The sequence below is a fragment of the Chiloscyllium punctatum genome, chromosome 5 (assembly GCF_047496795.1).
Source record: "Chiloscyllium punctatum isolate Juve2018m chromosome 5, sChiPun1.3, whole genome shotgun sequence".
Taxonomy (NCBI): domain Eukaryota; kingdom Metazoa; phylum Chordata; class Chondrichthyes; order Orectolobiformes; family Hemiscylliidae; genus Chiloscyllium; species Chiloscyllium punctatum.
In genome coordinates this window covers 25,428,942-25,452,830 of record NC_092743.1, presented here as the reverse complement: position 1 = coordinate 25,452,830, position 23,889 = coordinate 25,428,942, and the positions used below count along the sequence as shown (strand labels likewise).

General features: G+C 39.6%; 1 protein-coding gene across 13 annotated transcripts in view; it reads right to left on the bottom strand.

Annotated features, from left to right (window-relative positions):
* adgrb1a (adhesion G protein-coupled receptor B1a) overlaps positions 1-23,889 on the bottom strand; it is a 563,161-nt gene that overhangs the window by 222,436 nt on the left and 316,836 nt on the right. The gene's annotated exons all lie outside the window — the stretch shown is intronic.

Genomic DNA, 23,889 nt, shown 5'->3' with positions numbered 1-23,889 from the left:
AAGTTAACATTTAAAGTCCAGTGACTCTTCCTCAGAACTGCACAGGAGCAGGAATTACAATGGATTGGTTCTTTATAAAGATCAGGTTGAAAATCTCTCTAAAAATATACTGTTAGAACTGACATGATGTATACATATTTGTAAATAAGAAATGTTTAAATAATTTTAAAGAAAATGCAAATCTTCTCATAAATGACTGTAGCATACTTCAACCTTGGGGTAAAAATCTCTGAGTCTGTTCTCTAAGCATGAGCAACATTCACACAGAGCCAAATATAGGATTAAAATATTGCAGCACTTACTTCCGAACTGATATGCCAAAAAGTACATATCGTTTTTAGAAATATGAATATTTTGAATTGATCATCATATTAAATTATGCTTACATTCAAAAATGAAAAATGTTCTTAAAATCATTGTTTACTCCAATTAATGTTGTTGCATGATTGCTACCTGCTAACCTTTATAATCTGGAACTGATGTATCAAATAAATTGTCTCTTGAAGCTATACTAAGCTGAACCACTTTACAATGAAAACTAATTGGCTCTCTGTTCCTAGTTTACTGAAGTACACCACTTATTGCAACCTCTAGCCATTAGTATTAACCCAAGACCCAAATAAACATTTGCACATCTTGCTTAAATCTTGATTTAAATGCAAATGAATAGATGCAGAATTTTCAAGTCATAAAAAAGATGCTGAATGCAGAAACCAGATTTTGATTATTGGCTTTTTCAGTAATGGGTCTGTGGTATAATTTTAAGGTTTACATCAAATAACCTTTTGAGAAACCACTGCATGAAAAAAACAATTTTTTTAACCACTTCAAAGCTTCTTGCAAGAAGCATGTCTTAGTAGTCTGCTGGGTAGAAACTTCTTTGTGGTATTGCATTGCATGGAAGTGATTGCCATCAAAGGAATAAAGAAGGTTTTAAACTGGAAGGATGATGTTTGAGATTTAGTAATGATCGGCCAAAAGGCAGTGCTTAGACAGAACTCTGGTGGTCAGCAGCATCGTGGAAGTGGCTGGGTTCCCGGAAAGGTACCAGAATGGGACTCCAGCAGCTTGATGTGATTCAGTGCTGAGCCTGGATGGCCATTAGCAGTGAGATAGCAACACAGAGGCGCAGGGATTTTGAGATCGAACCCAGTGCAGAAAAGAGAGGATGGCAATCGGCGGTGAGATGGTTGCAAGGAGGCTTTGGGATTGTGAGATCAAATCCAATGTGGGAGAGAGAGATCAAGCTGACGTGGGGAAAGCCAAGTGTGGAGTGACCGCAAGCCCATGGAGAAAGAAGGACTGTCATATGGAACTTTTAGTTTTATTTCTTATTTACTACTTGAAACTGGTAGGAACTGTAATATTGAACTTTTAACTTATTTCTTAATTTTTCTCTTTAAGTAAGAATTTGTACCTTGGTACCTTGTACCTCAAATGGTGCTGTGCATGGTGACATTGTAAACTTTTCACTAACTTCCTGTATCCCTGTACTTGAGTACATGTGACAATAAAACAGAGATGAAGAAGAATTTCTTCACTCAGCGAGTTGTGAACCTGTGGGACTCTCTATGACAGAAAGCTGTTGGGGCGAGTTCATGAGATATATTTAAGAAGAAGCTGGATATGGCTCTTGCGGCTAAAGAATCAAGGGGAATAGAGAGAAAGCGTGAGTGAGATACTGGGATTGCATGCTCAGCCATGATCATATTGAATGGCAGTCTAGGCTTGAACGGCCAAATAGCCTACTCCTGCATTTATCTTCTATGTTCCTATGTAAAACTTAATTTGTATTCTAATTCTAATTCTGAACTGGAAATACAGATGCACCAATTGACTAGTTGGTGTGTATTGTAAGCTCAACATTTCATTTTATACATTTATGACTTACAATGATAGACCAGAAAGTCACAAATATAAATTTGCCATGACATAGACATATGGGGTGTTATAAGCACTAGAAATGGAGGTAAAAAGTTACAAAGAGAGTGATTACTTCAGTGACAAAACTGGGGCAAATGGATTTCAACATGGATAATTGTGAGGCTGTTAAAAAAAAGACCACTGAACTCGAAATATAAACTCTGCTTTCTATGCACAGATGCCGCCTGACCTGCTGTGTTTCTCCAGCAATGTCTCTGAGGTATTTGAATCAAAACAAAGGATTAATGGTGAAAAGCTAGAAATAGTGAAAATCCAGAAATGTTGGCAGCTCAGGTACACAAATCATTAAAATATCATTAAAATAATCAAAGACATGTTGGAATTCTAACCTTTATATTTAAAAGATAGAATACAAAGGGACAGAAGTTTCAGCTACACAAAGCTCTTGATAGATCACAATTAGAGTAAAATGGGGCTTTTGAAGGATATATTTAACTTGCAATAGCGATTTGCAGAATGGATATTTGGATTCTAGGGGGTATAGAGGGAGTCACACAGTCATAGAGTCATAGAGATGTACAGCACGGAAACAGACCCTTCAGTCCAACCCATCCATGCTGACTAGACATCTCAACCCAATCTAATCCCACCCGAACCATAACCCTCCAAACCCTTCCTATTCATATACCCATCCAGATGCCTTTTAAATATTGCAATTGTACCAGCCTCCATCACTTCCTCTGGCAGCTCATTCCATACATGTACCATTCTCTGCATGAAAAAGTTGCCCCTTAGGTCTCTTTTATATCTTTTCCCTCTCACTCTAAACCTATGCCTCTCGTTCTGGACTTCCCCACTCCAGGGAAAAGACTTTGCCTATTTACCCTATCCATGCTCCTCATAATTTTGTAAATCGCTATAAGGTCACACCTCAGCCTCCGATGCTTCAGGGATAACAGCCCCAGCCTGTTCAGCCTCTCCCTATAGCTCAGATCCTCCAACCCTGGCAACATCTTTGTAAAGCTTTTCTAAACCTTTTCAAGTTTCACAACATCTTTCTGATAGAAAGGAAAACAGAATTGCACACAATATTCCAACAGTGGCCTAACCAATGTCCTGTACAGCCGCAACATGATCTTCCAACTCCTGTACTCAATACTCTGACCAATAAAGGAAAGCATACCAAACGCCTTCTTCACTATCCTATCTACCTGCGACTCCACTTTCAAGGAGCTATCCAAGGTCTCTTTGTTCAGCAACACTCCCTAGGACCTTGCCATTAAATGTATAAGTCCTGTTAAGAATTGCTTTCCCAAAACGCAGCACCTCGCATTTATCTGCATTAAACTCCATCTGCCACTTCTCAGCCCATTGGTCCATCTGATCAAAATACCGCTGTAATCTGAGGTCACCTTCTTCACTGTCCACTACACCTCCAATTTTGGTGCCATCTACAAACTTACTAACTATACCTCTTATACTTACATCCAAATCAATTATATAAATGACAAAAAGTAGTGGATCTAGCACCAATCCTTGTGCACTGGTTACAGCCCCTCCACCACCACCCTCTGTCTTCTACTTTTGAGCCATTCTGTATCCAGGGCTTGTTCTCCTTGTATTCCATGAGATCTAACCTTGTAAACCAACCTCCTATGGGGAACTTTGTCAAACACCGTACTGAAGTCCATATAGATCAAATCTATAGCTCTGCCTTCATCAATCCTCTTTGTAATTTCTTCAAAAAACTCAATCGTTCGTAAGACATGATTTCCCATGCACAAAGCCATGTTGACTATCCCTAATCAGTCCTTGCGTTTCCAAATACACATACATTCTGTCCCTCAGGATTCCCTCAAACAACTTGCCCACCACAGAAGTTAGACTCATTGGTCTATAGTTCCCTGGCTTGTCCTTACCAACTTTCCTAAACAGTGGCACCACATTAGCCAACCTCCAGTCTTCCAGCACCTCACCTGTGACTATCAATGATACAAATATCTCAGCAAGAGGCACAGCAATCACTTCTCTAGCTTCCTGCAGAGTTCTCAGGTACACCTGATCAGGTCCTGGGGATTTATCCACTTTTTTGCATTTCAGACATCCAGCATTTCTTCCTCTGTAATATGGACATTTTTCAAGATGTCACCATCTATTTCCTTCAGTGGCAAAGAGATAACATCACTACAACAATAATCTAAAAACCACCTACATTGGTTCCGCCTACGAACCCTCCAACCACAAGGGATGAATGCAGATTTCTCCAGCTTCCTCATTTCCCCTCCCCCCACCTTATCTCAGTCCCAACACTCAGACTCAGCACCGCCTTCTTGATCTACAATCTTCTTCCCTACCTCTCCGTCCCCACTCCCTCTCCAGCCTATCACCCTCACTTTAACCTCCTTCCACCTATCGCATTCCCAACGCCCCTCCCCCAAGTCCCTCCTCCCTACCGTTTATCTTAGCCTGCTTGGCACATCTTCCTCATTCCTGAAGAAGAGCTTATGCCTGAAACATCGATTCTTCTGCTCCTTGGATGCTGCCTGACCTCCTGCGCTTTTCCAGCAACTCATTTTTCAGCTCTGATCTCTAGCATCTGCAGTTCTCACTTTCTCCAAAAGCCAAGGTCGGTAGTCTGAAGATGTGGATTTGAATCCTTAATGGCAGCAGGTGGAATTTAAATGCAATTAATAAAAAAATGGAATTGATATCTAATTTCAATAATGGTGACAACCAAACTATATGTGATTGCACTAAAAAGCCATCTGGCTCATTAATGTACCATAAAGAAAGAAATCTACAACTTTTGCCTTGTCTGCCCCACTCCAGATCCAAAGTATTGCCCTCTAAAATTATTAAGCAAGCTGTTCATTTCAAGGGCAATTAGGAATGGGCAACAATTGTTGCCTATGCTAGCAAAGCTTCTATACCATTAAAAATACATATAAATAAATAAAGCCCAGATAAAGAAGAGATATAAAAATCTGAGGATGCATTCCTCGGAATTAATAAGATTACATGGGTGATTTGGAGGATCCAACATGGCAGGTTGGAAGAAACTATTCAAGGAAATTTAGGTCTAAGGGGTCATGGTCAAAACATTTGAGCACAACATTAAATACTTTTAGGACAGAAATAGGTTAGACAAAAGAATCAAATACTTTCCGGGTTTAGATGAGAATATGGAATTTGGTACACAAACAGTTCAGTCATGATCTTATTGAATCACAGAGCAGGTTCAATAATGGTCTTTGTCTGCTCCTATATCATATGTTCATTAAGTTTGTCTTTCAGGGGTGAAATCAGGAAATTCCTCTTTGTAAAATGAAGTTAGGAAAGTCTTTGTGTAAATGGTAAATGATGCTCTGTCACATGTGAATTCTAAACCTGAGACGTTTAAAACCAGAGAACCTCAGTAGGTCTGGCAGCATCTCTGAAGAGAAAAACATAATCAATGTTTTGAGTCCGGTGACCCTTCATCAGAATGATCGCTCAGTTGTTTTTCTCTCCACATGGCCTGCTGAGTTTCTCCAACATTTTCTATTTTTGTTTCACACACACATTTTTGACAGTTCTTTGTTTTATTATCTAACAGTGATACAGTTTTGTCTCAAAAGATATCATGAGATATAGGGTAAAGTCAGGCATAACAAGCTAGCTCATGGTCAGTCAAGATTTCACTGAATAGGTTCAAGGAACTATGCTTTGCTCCTGCGACTTTGTAGATTGGAAAAGTCTCATGTGGGAATAGCAAAAGCATGGATGAGGATTTCAGAAATGCAATCAATCATTCACTATTTTGATTCAGCGTACCAAGAGCAATTCAAAGCAGGTCCAAGGGATTATATTCTTGTGCAATTTCACGCTTAAAGATAAAGCATAATGTTGTGAGGTTCACTGCCTGTGAGATTCTGCATGACATACCAGTATTCTCTCAATTCAGAATTTTATTTAAACCCTCGATTAGAGCATTATCTTTTAATTCATCAGGAGCCATGCTATTCCATCTTCACAGTAAGAGAAATCTTGTAAAAGCTTACAGATAATGCCAAAGGTTTCTTTATATTGAAACTGAAGATCTACTTCTACCTTTCATACTTGGAAATGCACTGTGACAATTTCTTTCTGCTGGAAACATAGTGTAATGCCATCTAAATCAGTGGTACTCAATCTATTCTGGTTGAGTCCATTAAATATTTTGTTACAATTCCTGTGCCTTTCTGTGGCTGATCTTCTGTTCTGTTAAAAGAATAATATTCAGAGGTTTTCGTTAAAATTTCTCTTAAAGTCCTTTTTAAATGGACTGTCCAAAAAAGAACAGAAATAAATGTCATAATCCAAGCAACACTCAAATTCTAGACAAAACAGCATCAATATTTAGCTTATCTGCATTTGTGCAACTCTCAATTCAAATATCAGCAGCGCTACTTGTACCTCTGAAATTTTAAATTTACAAATGGCATTCAACAAAGTCTTGCATATAATTAGACAAGAGCCCATCATGTTCAGGATGTTATATTAGCTTGATTTCAGGATAGGCTGATTAATAGAAGGCACAGAGTTGGGATAAAAGGGAACATTTTCAAGATGGTTGCCTATAACTAGTGAAGTCCATGTGGATCAGTGCTGGGGCGGCAATTATTTACAATACATCAATGACTTGGATCATAGAAGTGAATATACTGTTGTTAAATTTCTGGATGACTCAAACATAGCTGGGAAAGTAAATAGTGAGGATGTTATGAGGAGTCTAATGGCACATTACCTGAACCTGGGAAAACTAAGCAGAAGGAATATAATGTGGGACAATGTGAGATTACACACTTGACCTAAAGAAGAGATGAATATCATTCAGATAGAGGAAGACTGGGCAGCATGGTGGTTCAGTGGTTAGCACTGCAGCCTCACAGCACCAGAGACTCAGGTTTGATTCCAACTTTGGGTGACTGCCCGTGTGGAGTTTGGCACATTCTCCCTGTGTCTGCGTGGGTTTCCTCTGGGTGCTATGGTCTCCTCCAACAGTCTAAAGATATGCAGGTCAGGTGAATTGGCCATGCTAACATTGCCCATAGTGCTAGGTGCATTGGTCAGGGGTAAATGTAGGGTAGTGGAATGGGTCTGGGTGGGTCACTCTTCTGAGGGTCGGTGTGGACTTGTTGGGCTAAGTAACCTGTTTCTATACTGTTGGGAATCTAACCTATACTGCAGTGCAGAGGAATGTTGAAATCCAATACATGAATCACAAAAAGCTAGAATCTAAGTTCAGTGGGTAACAGGTAATTTTGGGCTTTATTTCAAAGAGAATGGAGAACAAAAACAGGAAGGCCTTGTCAAAACTCTACAAGATGCTCATCAGACCACAGCTGGCATATTGCAAACAGACTTGATCCCCTTATCTAAGGAAAGATGGACTGACATTAGCGATAGCCCAGAGAAGGTCACCAAGTTGACTAAATTCTTAAGAAGTGTCACAGCAGAATTGAAACCGTAACTCTGTTTTTTTGTCTTTACAGATGCTGTCAAACCTGCTGACATGCTCTAACACTTTCTCTTTTTACTATCCCTAGGTTGATGTCAGGGTTGGAGGAATTTTCTTATGAACAGAGTTTGAATACAGAGTTTGGGGTTCTACCCATTGGAGTTTAGAAGAAGGACAGCATACCTTAAGATTCGTACAGGCTTAACAAGGTAAATGCAGGGAGGCTGTTTCCCTTGTGGAACAATCTATGTCTGGACAGCATAATCTCAGAGTAAGGAGTCACCCTTCGAAAATAAAGATCAGGAAGATACTTTCTCTCAGAGGATGGTGAATCTGTGGCATTCTTTGCCACAGAGAGCTGTTGAGTCTGAGTAAATTAAACATATTCAACACTGAGATAAACAGATGTCTCATCATTCAGGCAATCAAAGTTTATGGGGACAGAGCAGCAATGTGGAATTGAGGATTATCATTTCAACAATGATCTCATTGCATGGCAGAGTGAACTCAATAGGTCAAATGACCTTTTTCTGTTCCAGTGTGTTATAATCTTATGGTTTTACATTTGTCACATGGCTCATCAGACAATGAGTATTGAGTGAGCTGAAAGTTTCTCCAACTATATATTGAGAATGCCAAAGTCAGTGCCTTTAGCCTCTGCCATAAACTTCGTTGGTGTCATCATGCAAAGCCAGCTTCTGAAGCTAAACGAGACTACTTCAACACCTCAACTTCTGATTATATATTCTGTGTTACACAATGCTGTAGGACTTAACTGCTGCTCCTTCACTGTCAGGGGGTCAAAGTGTTTCAACTCCCTCACTAGCAGCATTGTGGGTGTTCCTACATCACATGGGCTATAATCATTCAAGAAAACAGCTCAGGGAATAATGGATGGGTAATAAATGCTGGCCAGCCATGGATGTCAGAATCCATTAAAAAAAGTCTTTTGTCACCATTAAATATTTCCAGTATCCATAATATCAATTTTCTCTATTCTTGTCTCAACCTTCTACAGCTGAAACTGTCATGAATGCTTTAGCTAACTCTACATATTTCAGTACCTTTGTATAAGGCAAATCTGTACTCAACTCCTAACACCATCTTCCAGGTTATTCAAAACTCTACTTCCTATATCCTAACTCATACAAATACCAATCACTGTGCTTGTTGGTCTAGATTAGCTTCTGTCCCAGGAATGCATCCAATTTAAAATTATTAACCTTATCCCCATATTGCTACATGGTCTCAGCAGTCTAAATCTTTAAAACCTTGTTCAACTTGACAATATTTCCAAGAATTCTGCATTTCACCAAGTTTGGTCTCATCAATTTCTCAGGTTTCCATCATTCCATTGTTGCTGGCCTCATATTTAGTTGGAGTTCATTTGGTAACAGTTACACCTCCAAATAAGAAGATTGTGGTTTCAAGGAACCAGAATCAAAAATAAAGTCAGGTTTGACACTGCACTGCAGTGTTGAGGGAGTGCTGCATTGTCAGAAGTGTTGGATGAAATGTTAAATTGAAGCCCTCCTGCCACTTTTCTCAGGTGAAAGCAAAAGAGGTATACCAAAGAGATTGGATAGGATTAGCATTTCTGCCCTCATACGGTACCTACAGTGTTCGCAAGGCCAGGAATGTGGACAGGTCATGTTTCACAGAGGCAATAACATAGATAAATCAGCCGCTGCCTCCTCTCACATCGAATCTTGGTGACACAGGTTTTTGAAATGTGATGTATGCAGGTTTTGATCTAGTAAGAGCGGATGTGAGTTCTTGTATTGATTCAAATGGCCAGGGTACTCCTGGATAGATAAAGTTCCCATTCAGCTCGTGTCCCTTGTCATCTTCGGGAAAGGGAACTTCCCTTCAAGATAAGGTGCCACTTGGAAATGCTAAAAGGAAGTATGAACACTGCTGATGGTTCACAAGAGCCTCATTGATACCTAGTTTTGAGTTGCTAAATCTATATGAAATTTGTGCTGTTTCGCTCAAAGGGAATGCCATCCAAAACGATGATGGTATCTGCCATGAGATGATGGAAGTTTGTCTTCAAAAGGGCTATGTGATGGTCACCCTGACTATTCCTGTCCTAGACAGCTGCGTCAACAGCAGTGGATGGATGTGGATAAGTTCCCTCACCACTGGCCACAGACCCAATTTATCAGTTATGTCCTTCAAGATTTAGTTAGCCTAGCCAGCAGTGGTATTGCCAAGACACTCTGGGGATGGACATTGATGTTCTCCATCCAGAGTACATTCTGTATCCTTGCCACTTTTAGTACTTCTTCCAATATGGAGGAGGTCAACATGAAAAAATACTGATTCCTCTGCTGAGGTGGAGATGGGGCATTCAGTCTGCAGCAATCAGCAGAAAGTTTTCTTGTTCATGTTTGACCTCATGCTGTTGAGCTTCATGGGGTCCAGAATCAGTATTGTAAACTCCCAGGACAATCTCTTGTAGGTGTCTGCTGCTGCTGCTGTGAAAGGACATACCCAGAGATGGTGATAATATCTGGAATGTCATGTGTCAGGTTTTTGTGGGTATGTTTATGCCAGCCTGTTATTTGATGAGTTTGTGAAACAGTCTTTCCAATTTTGACACAAACCCCCAGATGTTGGTAAGGAGGACAATGTTGTGTTGACAAGGGTGGGTTTGTCATTGTCTTTTCCAGTGCCTATGTTGTCACCCTTGTTTCAACTGAATGGCTTGCTAGGTTAGTTCAGTGAGAATTTAAGCACCAACCAGAATGCTGTGCATTTGAAATTATGAATAGCCCAGACCAAGAAAGATTGACAGATCTTATTCCCTCACGGGCATTAGAGAACCAGAAGGGGCTTTAAGTCTAGACATGATAGATACTCAATGAGAATTCATGGCGGGTGTAAGGGCAAAGAGTGGTGATTGGTGGTCATGGGTGGCACAAGTTGGCACTGACCAGATGTAAGGGATATAAAAGACCGTGAAATTTGGCAGCACAGCGTAGGCTACCTGGGTGATTCACATTCAGGGGACACATTCTCAGAATAGGAAGTAGACCATTCAGGACTGAGATGAAGATGAATTTACTTGACTCAGAGGGTGAAGAGTCTTTCAAATTCAATGTCACAGAAGGCTGTGGAGGATCAGTCGTTGAATATATTCAAGATGGAAATCTTCAATCTAGACATTTTTTAATATCAGGGTTTATGAAGAAAGTTCTGCAAAACAACATCTAGGTAAATGTTACAGAATCGATGGACTGAATCACCTACTGTTATTTCTAATTCCCATGTTCCTAAGGAGTGTTTTACAGACTAAGGTGATGGCAGAGTGGCACAGATTGGAATGAAATATCTGCATAATGGGGATGATGGACAAATAAACATGGATTGGCATGAAGGATAGAAGAAGCCAATGGAGGTGACAGAGGGTCATGGGTTCATATGGAGGCCATGGGTGGAATGAGCTAGCCTGGATGGGGATGGGGGATTGTGTGAGGCATGAGGGCTTTTGAAGAGTGAAGGTTGGAGGGCTCTTTGTGTTATTGTCATTGTGTTTCTGAAACTCAGCACTGAAACTGGTACACTGAGACAGGACATCCACCAACCCAACACAACACCCAGCATCCTCTACAGTCATTCTGAGGTCAACTGACATGATTCCCAGGGATCCTGCTATTGTTGAATGAAAATCCAAACTTCGGTACCACATTTTCCTTAGAATAGATTTGTTGAGCTGGGAACTCTCCTGACTCTGCCCTGCAGACCTGGGAACTTTATGTGGCCATCGCTTTTTGTAGGAATTTATAGCATGCAAATATTCTACTTCCTACATTCTAATGGTAACTACACTTCAGAAGTGCCTTCTTTTCAGCTGTAAATTGTTTTTAGATGTCTGAAGATTTTTTAAGAACATTTATTCACAGGATGTGACATCACTCTGGGCCAACATGTATTGCCTGTCCCTAGTTGACTTTGAAAAGGTGGTGAGCTGCTTCCTTTACAGTCTGTTTGCTGTAGGTAGACCCACAATGCTGTTCTGATGAAAGTTCTAGGATTTGGAAAGAAGTTATGCAGATCAAAGACTTTTTTTCCTGTCTAAGCCCTAAGCTCTGGAATTGTCTCCTTAAACTGTTTTGTCTCTTTCTTTCTGACTATTCATTTAAGATGTTACTTAAAACTTTCTGTTCTGAACAAGCATTTGATAACCTTTCCAAATATTACCCTACGTGAATCAGCATTAAATTCTGCTGCACAACGCCTTGAGATATTTGGTATATTAAATGTGGCATGTCAATGCAAAATGATGTGTAGGTTAGTGTTAGCACTGTTCTCATCTGATCATGGAGAATTGCAATTTAAAGTCAAAAGTGCAAAAATCATTTTTGTTTTGGTCCTCATCACTTAGTTACCGAAGACTAGAGTTTAGTGTTAACGAATTAAGTAGAGGTTTACAATGGCAACTTGTTAGAGTGCTGTGCTGGCAGTGTCAGTTTTGTTTTATAATTCTGTACTTTACTTCATGGAAAAAGATTACTTGTATCAAAAATTCAGAAGAAAGAGAATGATGAGAATTGTTGCAATGAAGAAGGGTGAAGTGATATGGATTGCATTAAGTTTTCAGCATTTGTGCATAATTGTTATGTCATGACAACTGTCCGTGGAAAAGAATAGGAGAACTGTCAGCGAGCAACAACACAATGGAAGTCCAGGAGGACATCATCAGCCTTTTTAATACAGAATTGACAGTACAATTGAAAGTTAGCAAGGCACTTAATGTAAGTGTAATTAAAAACTCTCAGCAGTCCTTTATCAGGTGACATAGCTTTTTTTTATAGTTTATCTGTGATAATTAAATTATTTTTAACGAGTAAATAATTATATTACTTTACAGTGCTCTTTAATCCTGCAATTTTTCAGTAGGTGTCAAATAACAAGTTCCAATAATAACATTTGTAGCACACTAATTATATTCTCACTTATTTGTTTTTTTTCTGAAAACTGCAAAGAATACTTCAATACAACAAATTAGAAAGGGTATTTGCTACATAGATTTACCTCAATTACACTGAGCTATTACACAAGAATGGGCACAATAATGTAAGGATAATATTGTGAGACTACTGACCAAAAGACTAAATCAAGAGCACATAATTTCAAACCCCACCATCATAATTTGAGGATTTGAATTTAGTTTCACAAAATCTGGAACTCAAATCCTGGTAATTGTGATTATGAACTTTTGGACTATCCTAAAAAAAATCAACTGATTCATTAATGTCCTTCAGATAATGGATCTAGCTGTCCTTATCTGGTCTGGACTAAATGTGGATCCAGTTCTACAGCAAAATAGATTGAGTGTAGCCTCAGAAATGTCATAACAAGTCATAGCTGTATCCAAAGGCAATGAGGGGTAGACAATAAATACTGGCCTTCCCAGCCATTGCTGGGGATTAATTGTCTCCCTATTGGCATTGTGGATCAATGCACAACGAGTGGACTGCAGCAGTTCAAGAAGGCAGCTCACCACCAGCTTATCAAAGGCAACTGGGGGCAGGCAGGAAATGCCGGCCAGCCACTGATGCCCACATCCCACAAATGGTTTTTAAGAAGTCAGAAAAAGAAATGAGTTCAGGAAAAATGTATAGTTTTGGAGCCAGCTCACCCTGCTTGAACTGCAGGGATATTTCTTTTCACAAGAGTTCAGTTTCTTACCAGCTCTCCCATCAACTTTGTACATTGAGGACTCTCATGACACAAATCAGCATTTGATGTAAAGAAGACAAAGTTCTAGATCTATGCTAATCCAATATTGAACATTTGATTGGGAGATACATGTCAGCTGAATAGATTGTTTCATTTCTGACATTCTTTTCTGCCCCTTCTTCCAAGCTAACGGTGCTGAAATAAATTGAGTGGAAGCTCAATGAAAGGGCATCACTCCAATTTTATGATCCAATGCCAAGCTCTCTAAGGTACAATTTTTGTTTCAAACAAGGCTCAATGATACTAAAAAGGGAGCACTTTTAACTCTCTTGGCCAGGGAAAAACAAAAATTGGTGATGGAATTAAAATTGAAGTTGTCGACCTGTTGACCTATTCCTGGAAATTGAGCCCAAGTCTCCACATTAAATTAAGCAAATCGGAGTCCTTTAATCAATAATGAAGAAGAGTCACACCAGACTGAAACCATTAACTCTGTTTATCTTTCTGCAGATGCTGCCGGACCTGCTGAATTTCTCCAGCATTCTCTATGTTTTGTTTCAGAGTCCTTAAATGCATTTCAGAATCCAATATCATTTAGAGGACCAGATACTTTGAAAACAAACTGTGCACACAACATGTAGTAAAATCTTATCTTCAATGCCAACAGGGAGATGACTCAATGGAGTAGGTATAAAATTATTGCTGTCAGCTATGAGGAGCAGAAACAATCCCTCACAATCCACACTCCTGGAAAGAATGCGGGTCACTGCCACCTGAAATGCCACACTCTGTCAGTATGATTCACGAGCGTCAGTAGTTTTTATCCCCAAGTTTAATATTTTGCCAATAGGTACAGATGCAGGACGATCTGAAATTGGACTGACTTGATAGAGATCTTTCAAATCATGAACTATTTCAATGGCTTAGATGGAAAGAACTTGCATGGGAGTCTATGGATGCCAGATGGTTATTTTAAATCCAATAAGGAATTAAGGAAAAACTTCTCTACCAGAGACTGGTCAGAATATGGACTTCACCAGTTTCCTCATTTCCCCTCCCCCCACCTTACCACAGTTCTAACCTTTCAGCTCAGCACTGTCCTCATGACCTGTCCTACCTGCCAATCTCCCTTCCCACCTATCCGCTCCACCCTCCCCTCTGACCTATCACCTCCATCCCCACCCCCATTCACCCATTGTACTCTTTGCTACCTTCTCCCCACCCCCACCCCCATTTATCTCTCCACCCTGGAGGCTTCCTGCCTCTATTCCTGATGAAGGGCTTTTGCCCGAAACGTCGATTTTCCTGCTCCTTGGATGCTGCCTGACCTGCTGTGCTTTTCCAGTACTACTCTGATCTAAACTCTAGTTTCCAGCATCTGCAGTTCTCACTTTTGCCTGGTCAGAATGTGCAGTGTACTTTAAAAGGGAATAGTTAGGACAGAAGGTAAATGGCTGAAAGGATAAGCTAGGTTTGTGCATAAAGGGATGGGAATAGAGGGACCATGACTCTATGACTATAGGAATTGCAGAGACCTGTTGGATGAATGGACGCCTTTTGTGCTGTAAATTAAACACAGGTCTACTTTGAGAGCATGGAACCGACATGCAATTTACAGACATCAAAAATGCTGGATTTCCTGCCGGTGTGCCATATTACAAAAACGTTCATGATTAATATTCAACAGAAACGTTTGCAAATTTAGAGCATGAGATACCATGTACAGTTTGAGGTTTCATGTTCTGTGGAGAATGTTGAGGCAATAGAATCACTCTAGCACAGTTTCAGTAAGATGCTGCCTGATTTGTACGAGTGAAGACAAACATGAAGCAAGACTCAAAATAATGCGGCTCGAATCTGACGTCTGCATGCACCTTCAAACAGAAATCACTGGAGTGCATTCACGCAATAGAACATTGGCTCATCCTTCCTACCTAAATAATTACAGACCCACACACTGTCAATTCGATAAGAAGAACAAATAAGTACATGCTCGGACATGTCTCCAGCTATTTCTACTTGGAGTAGCAGCTGTACTGGCACTTTCTGTGTTTGCTTTTGACAATAAGTCTTCATTTTAAATAGATGATTTAAAATTCGTACAAACCAGGCAGCATCTTACTGAAACTGTGCTAGAGTGATTCTATTGCCTCAACATTCTCCACAGAACATGAAACCTCAAACTGTACATGGTATCTCATGATTTAAAATTCAGCAGCCCATTTTACATCCCTCCCTGTGTTTTGTTTTTATCTCCAGCAAAGTCAAAAAGTATAACTAATAACTAAATGTGAAAATTATAAGCCTCCATTCGTGGGTACCCACAACTGTAGATCCGAGAGCACCTGCTGGATATTTGCTGGTCACTGGTGTTCAGAAAAGCATCTCATGCAGTGACAATTCAATAAAAAACTCAACAACATTGTAAAATCATTAAATTAACAAAGTGGGAATCAAATAAAAATTGGAGCGCCAATTTTCAGTCAGTTTTATAAATTCCAAACCAAATTATCGGTTGATTGTTGCATTGATGTGAGAAAAGGAGCAGGAGCTTTGAGTTATAAACCATGAGACCCATAAGACAGAGGAGCACAAGTAAATGTTCAGCCCAGTGGATCTGTTCAGCTATTCAATGAGATCCTGGCTGCTCTGATAATCTTCAACACCACTTTGCTGCCTTTTCCCTATAATCTTTAATTCCCTTACTGATTAAGAATCTGCCTATGTCAGCCTTGAATGTTCTTAATGATCCAGTCTCAACAGCCTTCTGTGTAAACAATTCCACAGATTCACTATCATCCAGGACATTAGTTAGGCCACTTTTGGACTACTGCGTTCAAGTCTGGTCACCCTGCGAGAGAAAGGATGTTGTGAAACTTGAAAAGATTCAGGTAACATTTACAAGGATGTTGCCAGGGTTGGTGGGCTTGAGCTTTGGGGAGATGCTGATTAGGCTGGGGCTATTTTCTCTGTCATGTTGGAGGCTGAGGGGTGGCCTTGTAAAAGTTTATAAAATCATGAGGGATATAGGTAGGGTGAATAGCCAAGGTCTTTTGCCCAGGCTGGTGGAATCTGAAACTCGAGGACATAGGTTTAAGGTGAGGGGGGCAAGATTTAAAATGGTCTTAAGGGGCAATTTTTTCATGCACAGGGTGGTGTTTGTAAGGAATGAGCCACCAGAGAATTTGTCAAGGCTGGAACAATTACAACATTTAAAAGGCATCTGGATGGGAATATGGATAGGAAGGGTTGAGAGGGATATGGGCCAAATGCTGGCAAATGGGACTAGATCAATTTAGGATATCTGATCAACATGGATGAGTTGGACCTAGAGTTCTGTTTCCACACTGTACAACGCTATGATTCTATGACACTATCTGAAAGAAGAAATTTTTCCTCATCTCTGTTTTAAACAGGCAAACCCTTACTCTGAGATTGTATGCTCTGCTCTTGAACTCTATCACAAGAGGAAATAGCTCCTCAGCATTTAACCTGTGAAGCCCTCTAAGAATGTTAAAAGTTTTAATAAGGTTATTTCTCATTCTTTTAAATTCCAATTAATGCAGGATCAATCTATTCAGCCTCATAAGATATTTCACTCATACCTGGGCTCAAACTAGAGGACATTTCTGGACTGCCTCCAATGTCACTAGATTATTTCATTAGATATTGGACCAAAACTGTTAATAGTACTTCAGGTGTACCTCTTAAAGGTTTAGCAAGGCTTCACCATTTTCTTGCTTCACTGCCTTTGAAATGAAGCTCAAATATTTCATTTGCCTTATTACCTAATGAACTTGGATGCTAGCTTGTTGGGATTTATACATGAGGACCCAAATCCTGCTGTACTGAGTATATCTTCTTTTATTTCTGCCAAAATGCATAATCTCATATTTTCTCACAATACTCCCTTTACACCTATTCTCTGTCTTCTGTTAGGTAGCAAACCTTTTATTAATTCTACTATGCTATCCCAGTACTATGAGCATTTATTAAGTAGCCTCATGTTGGGCATCTTATCAAATGCCTTTGGAAATTCGAAGATATTATGTTTACTAATTCCTCTTAATCCATCCTGCTTGTTAACTCTTCCAAGCATTCTTATAAATTTGTTATGCATGATTTACTGTCCATGAAACCATGCTGACTCTGCTTGATCACATTATGTGCTGCTATCCCATCCTTTATAACAGACTAATAGTTTGCTAATGACAGATGCTAACTAACTGACCATAGCTACGTGTTTTCTTTTTGTTTCGCTTTCTTTTTGTTTCGCTTCCTTTTTGAACAAAGATTGTTACATTAGCAGTTTTCTAGTCCTCTGGGACATTTCTAAAATGTAAATATTCTTGGAAGATAACTACCAATACATCCACTGTCACTGTAGATATTTTCTTTAAAATCAATCGATGCAATCCATTTGGTCCAGTAGACTTGTCGGCCTTCAGCACAATTAATTTCCTTAGTACGTTTTCTCCAGTGACAGTCATTGTCCTGATTTCATGTGCTACCTCTACTTTTGCCAATTGATTAACCAGAATTTTTAAAATGCAATTACCTTCCTCTATCATGAAAAGTAATGCAAAGTAATTATTCAACACATTTATAATTTCTTGGTTCCTCATTGTTATTTCCCCAGCCTCTTGCTGTAAGGGGGGTATGTATAATTTAACCTCTCTTCTTTTTAATCTCTTTAAAAAAGTTCTTAATGTCTGTCTTCTAAGACTTGCTAGTTTACCCTTATATTTACTTCCAGGTCATTTTTTGTTGATTTTTTTCCCTGTTTTTAGTACTTTTCCAATCTTTTTGTTTGTCGTGGTTACAATGTTATCAATGGAGGTCTGTTTTCTGCAACCTGACATTCTACACAGTTACATGGTGAATTCTACATGTTAACCATCCTAGATTATGCAAAATAGCTTTTTGCTGGCCTTTCCATTAAACTCTTCCAAAATCTTCATTATGAAGTTAACACAGTTCACTTACTTATCCAGAATTACAATTCTGGATGCTTGCATATCACCAATATTGTCAACTGACACCTCCTTTCAGTCGAGTTATAAAAAGTTCCTTGATTCCTAAATCCACTATCTCTGCTGGTCACCCATTTATGACATTGTTGGATGAATTGTTCTGCCAATGTCATCTGCTGTGACTGGCCAACATATCTACAAATGAAAAGAAAAATACAGTTGGGTTCTATGTTGGAAGGTGATGTAATCAAGACTATATGCAAAATATGGATATTCCAATTGTCTCCTTTAATGTCATATTGATCAGCAAGCAACACAGTGGCTCAGTGGTTAGCACTGCTGCCTCACAGCACCATGGTCCCAGGTTTGATTCCAGCCCTGGGTGACTTGTCTGTGTGGAGTTTGCATATTCTCCCGTGTCTGCGTGGGTTTTCTCCCACAGTCCAAAGATGTGCAGTTCAGGTGAATTGGCCATGTTAAATTGTCCATAGTGTTAGGTGCATTAGTCTGAGGGAAATAGGTCTTGGGTGGGTTACTCTTTGCTCTGTTTCCACACTGTAGGGAATCTAACCTAATCTAAACATCAAAGCCCATTTTTACTTTGTACTGCAGCTGAAGAGGGTACTGGTGTCTTTGGATTCAAAATAGCCATCAGTGGCTTCTGATCAGTTTTGATTCTGAGACTCTGACCTTGCAAGTGCTTGTAAAAGAATTTTGTCTCTAAAAGTCAAAGACAATGCTTCGTGCTCTATCTGAGCAGAATTTCACTCACTGGCACTGGGTATTTGAGAGGCAAACACAATGGATCTCTCCATATCATCATCCACATGAGAGATCATTATATCTACTCTCTATGGAAAGGCATTACATGCTAACTTTGTCTTTTGAGACATATTGCAACATATAAGATTTATACCATCTTCCAACATATGTTTGGACAATTCATTCACTTTGCCACATTTGTTTGGCCAAAACCATAGACAAAACTTCATTCAATGCGTGCAACAGGTTTGCCAAATTTGTTGCAAATTTACTGCAAGAATTCAACAGACCCCCAAAAAAAATCTGAAGTAAGAAATATTCTAGCTAAGTGGAGCATTTCTTATTGCTTGAACTTTACCCTGGTTAGGATGTAGCCCATTTTTGTTGAGCAAAGTACGACACAATTTAGAAATATGTCACATTTAACTGCATCCACTTAAATACCACACTTTTCCAAACATTGGAGCACTTCATTCAACAAATCACCACGTGTCTGTCTCTTTAGAGCTCAGTTAAGTATGTCATCCAGGTAATACGTTATTCACTGAATTCCTCTCCAAATCAGGTTCATTACCCCTTGACGAATTGGTGAAGGGGCAGGGGAGGTACGTGCTGCCTGTGAAAGTGCAGTAGGCCCATCAGGGTGTTAACAGTCAAATTGAATTCAGCTAATTGAAGTTGCAGGTACACATTTTTCACACCCAATTTTGAAAAAATCTGTCTCCGCTCCCTGACACCCAAGTGAATAGATCCTCAATATTTGATAGATTACAGGGTGAATGAGATTAGGTTATCTGATTCACAAATTCTTTATAATTCCCTAATAGCCTTTTATTAACATTTGCTTTTGGCATTGCCACAACTGCAGTGACCCAATTACTCCACCTCCATTCTTGCCTTATTCGCTCCTTTCGGACAATGAACACTGGACAAAGTCTGTGGTAGACTGGTGTGGCACTCCTCTGCACATGTATGTTGGCATTATATCCTTGAATCATGTGGCCAGTTTTTAAAAACACCCAGGGATACTTGACTATTCCATTTTCTTACATTGTAATTTTTGTTTGATGACAAACACCTCATTTATCTTCAGAGTATTTTTGACACTTCACTATAATAATGAGTAATTTTGCCCATTGCACCTTATAGTTGACTGGAACCATCAGTCTTCCCATTATGGGGACTTTCCCTGTTCCATAACTTTCTAATTCAATGCATGATTTCTTCAACTGATACTGACTCAGTTTTCGGGGGCATATGAATTCAGAAATCATGCTATTTGGTGCCTCTGCCTTTATCTCCAAGTCCACTGGGATTTCAATTAATGTTACTTAGATTATGATTCCTTGTGAACTTGTATTGGTTCCTAATAGTGGGCGGCACGGTGGCACAGTGGTTAGCACTGCTGCCTCACAGCGCCTGAGACCCGGGTTCAATTCCCGCCTCAGGCGACTGACTGTGTGGAGTTTGCACGTTCTCCCCGTGTCTGCGTGGGTTTCCTCTGGGTGCTCCGGTTTCCTCCCACAGTCCAAAGATGTGCAGGCCAGGTGAATTGGCCATGCTAAATTGCCCATAGTGTTAGGTAAGGGGTAAATGTAGATGTAGGGGTATGGGTGGGTTACGCTTCGGCGGGGCGGTGTGGACTTGTTGGGCCGAAGGGCCTGTTTCCACACTGTAAGTAATCTAATCTAATGTTGGCCCGTCAACTAACCTGTCATTGACTTGCTGCTGTTCAGCACCATATGCAATGAATGCCATTTCCCTCCACCACATGTACCTTCTTCTGACATGCCTTGGTGAGACAACCCCTCTTCTTGTATCTGCAGCCCTCTGTATTCAGAAATGGATAATACTGTGCCCAATGTTGGCCTGATCATCAGTACCAGTTAATATCTGCCTTTATTAAGACCTTTAGTTTACTCAGTTGCACATTATTTACTTCAGAGGGCAATTAGTGGTTGTTAACTCTCACTTCTCTTGAGTCATTTCCTCGAAAGTGTCACAGTGTCAGAGTTTTTACAGAAAAGAGAACTTTGGCCTATCACTTCTATGCCACTCATCAGACATTCATATTTTTAATCCCATCTTCCATCACTGAGCCTTGAATGCAATAAAACTTTAAGTGATTATCCAAATGGTTCTTGAATATCTTGAAAAATCCTGTCTCTATGACCTATTCAGGCAGTGAGTTCCAGGCACCCACAACACCCCAGTTGAAAGTGAGGACTGCAGATGGTGGAGATCAGAGCTGAAAAATGTGTTGCTAGAAAAGCGCAGCAGGTCAGGCAGCATCCAAGGAACAGGAGAATCGACGTTTCGGGCATAAGCCCTTCTTCAGTTGAAGAAATGCTTCCTCAAATCCTCTTTAAAAGTCCTGCTCCTCATCATAAAACAGTGTTTCATGGTTATTGACCCCTCTTCTCAGGACAAAGTTTCTCCCTATCTACTCTGGGGTTCACAGAACTTTGCACACCTCAATCAGATTCTCCACTGAGAGAATCTACTTGAAGGAAAACAATCCCAGCCTATCCTGTCTTCATAAATGAATCACTTCAGCCCAGGCAACATCTTGGTGAATCTCCTCTGCAATGTCTCAAGTGCATGCCATATCTGTGCACAATGGGGTTTGCAAGTTATGTGGAAAATTAACTTTAGCAATGTCAACAACTTTCTGCAAATGCCCTCATTGCAAATCTGTCCTGTGATGCTGTCTCTTAAAATTCTCCAAAAATTACAATGGGTTGACAACATTTTCAAAACTGCGACAGTACATTCACAGGGTAACAGATGCCATGTGCCAAGCCATTAACTTCAGCAATCTCCAGTGGTTTGGGTCCGTAGCGCTGATCAGGCTTAGATAAAACCTGACGGCCCTTGTCTTTTGGTTTTGCATGGCCATCAAATTCTTAAGTGCTCCATGGCAGTAGGAGCTGATGGTCTAGTGGCATAATCATTAAGCCATTATTCAGATACCCATGTAATAGTGTGGGGACCTGGGTTCAAGCCATGCTTGAACAGATGGTGTAGTTTGAATTCAATCTTAAAACAAAATCTGGAACTAAGAGTCTTATGGTGGCCATGAAACCATTGTCAATTGTCAGAAGAAAAAAACCCATCTGGTTGAAAAATGTCTTTTTGACCCGCAGTAATATGATTGACCCTTAACAATTAGGGACAGGCAATCAATGCTGGCCCGGCCAGCAACACACATCCCATGGTTTAAAAAAAACACTTCTGGGTCTGCCTTGGTTAGAATTATCAGTGTTTTCCTTCTTCCCACTGCCAGATTAATGGCCAGATTATCAGGAATATCCAGGCTATTATTATCATCTGAGATCATTCCACATTTTCACCAAAAGGCATTAAATCACAATTGTACTCTCACAGTCTCCAATTATTCAATAAAGTTGCAGGCATCTTTGATGGTTAATCCATTCAGTGGTACAAATGGCCTGCAGTTCAAGATCCGATTTTTAAAATCCACATCTATGTGGTTATCGGCATCTACAAACCTCCCTCATTGCTAAACATAATACTTTTGCTGGACAGACTAAACAATGTGAGACTCAACACCAAATTAGCAACATTTCTTTTATCTCTGGCACATACACTTATACAAATTGTCATAAGTGAGTGCTATTACAGCATGGCACTAACTAACCAACACCCCATCACCAAGAAAATGGTCACTGGGTCCACAGGAAAATGGGGCTCAGGCAGAGAAATCGTTCAATAATAGAATAAATATCTGCAACCTTATGGAAAATTAGCACATTAGCTGGTCATGTTAAGTGATGAAGCAAAAGAACATGAGAGATTATCAGATTAATTGATATCATAACGGTATGCTGATCATACTGTAGGGATCTCTTTTGCAGATTGATTTTATAATCATTCCAATAGAAGCAATTTTGATATAAATAGATTTTTGATATAAATCTAGGAACATATCTACTACTTAAAATGAGGTATTATTTCTATATGATCTCTGAGGCCTTAAGGATGAAAAATAAAAAGTAATAATATTTTTGCTGCATTGCAAATGTCAATTTTCACGACACGCTACTGTAGAAAGTAATGATTGCTGCCAAGTTGACTACTTTATTGTGAATTGAGTAATTTAAGGAGGTGAAGTCAATATGAAGACATGGAGAACAAAGCAGGAAGTGTGAGACTAATGTATGAAAAATCCTTGTCCAAGTGTATGGTCAACAAAACTATTGGGAATGGAAGAAACATTTTATTGGTTTAATACATGATAAATATCTTTTAAAATAGTTTTGGAGCTGTTAAAGGTCAACTGGAGTGATTGATAATAAAATATTGTTTCATAATTTCTGTCATCGCCCATGCGGACCACAGCATGTGGATTTTGGACGCACACAGAACTGTAACTTTCAGGGTCAAATTACATATGAACAGCTCTGACAAGAAGAATAACCACTAGGCTGGCATACCCGAGGGCTGCTTGCATCACCACAATCTATACCTTAATAGGCTGTATCTTCAGCAGAGAAAGGAGAAAGAAAAATGGAAAGGATAACTAAAAAGGGAGGAAAAACAATCCAAAATAACGACGTTCGAGTACAGTGTGAAATGGTCAAGAACACAGTCAGCTTTTTAGTTTCGTTAAGATAATTGGATTTGAATGTAAATCAAATACTGACTGCCAAGACTTCAGAGTTCATTTGTCCAGACCATTGCTATTTCATATGGATATATAAATCCAAAATTTAATTTTTCAGTCAGTGAGTCAAAAAATAGCCAGTTCAATTTCAATTCATTCTCCTGAACTGGAATGAGTTCAAATAGTTTGATCTCGACTGTATTGTTTTATTTACCCAATTTAAGGGAATTAGACATTTAAATCCTGGGGGTAGATAAAGCTATCAACTGAATCAAGCTATTATACTCAGGCCAGTTCACCCATCAGTGGAAAAGTCAACAGAGTTGTATTGAGCGAGCAGTCAGACTTGATGAGCCTCAAATGTTAGTTCTGTGGCACCTCTATTTCCAGACATAGATTTCACATAACAGTAATGAAACAATCAAATTAAATTAGCAAAATTGACTGAACAAGTAAAAGTACAATTGTTAACTGAA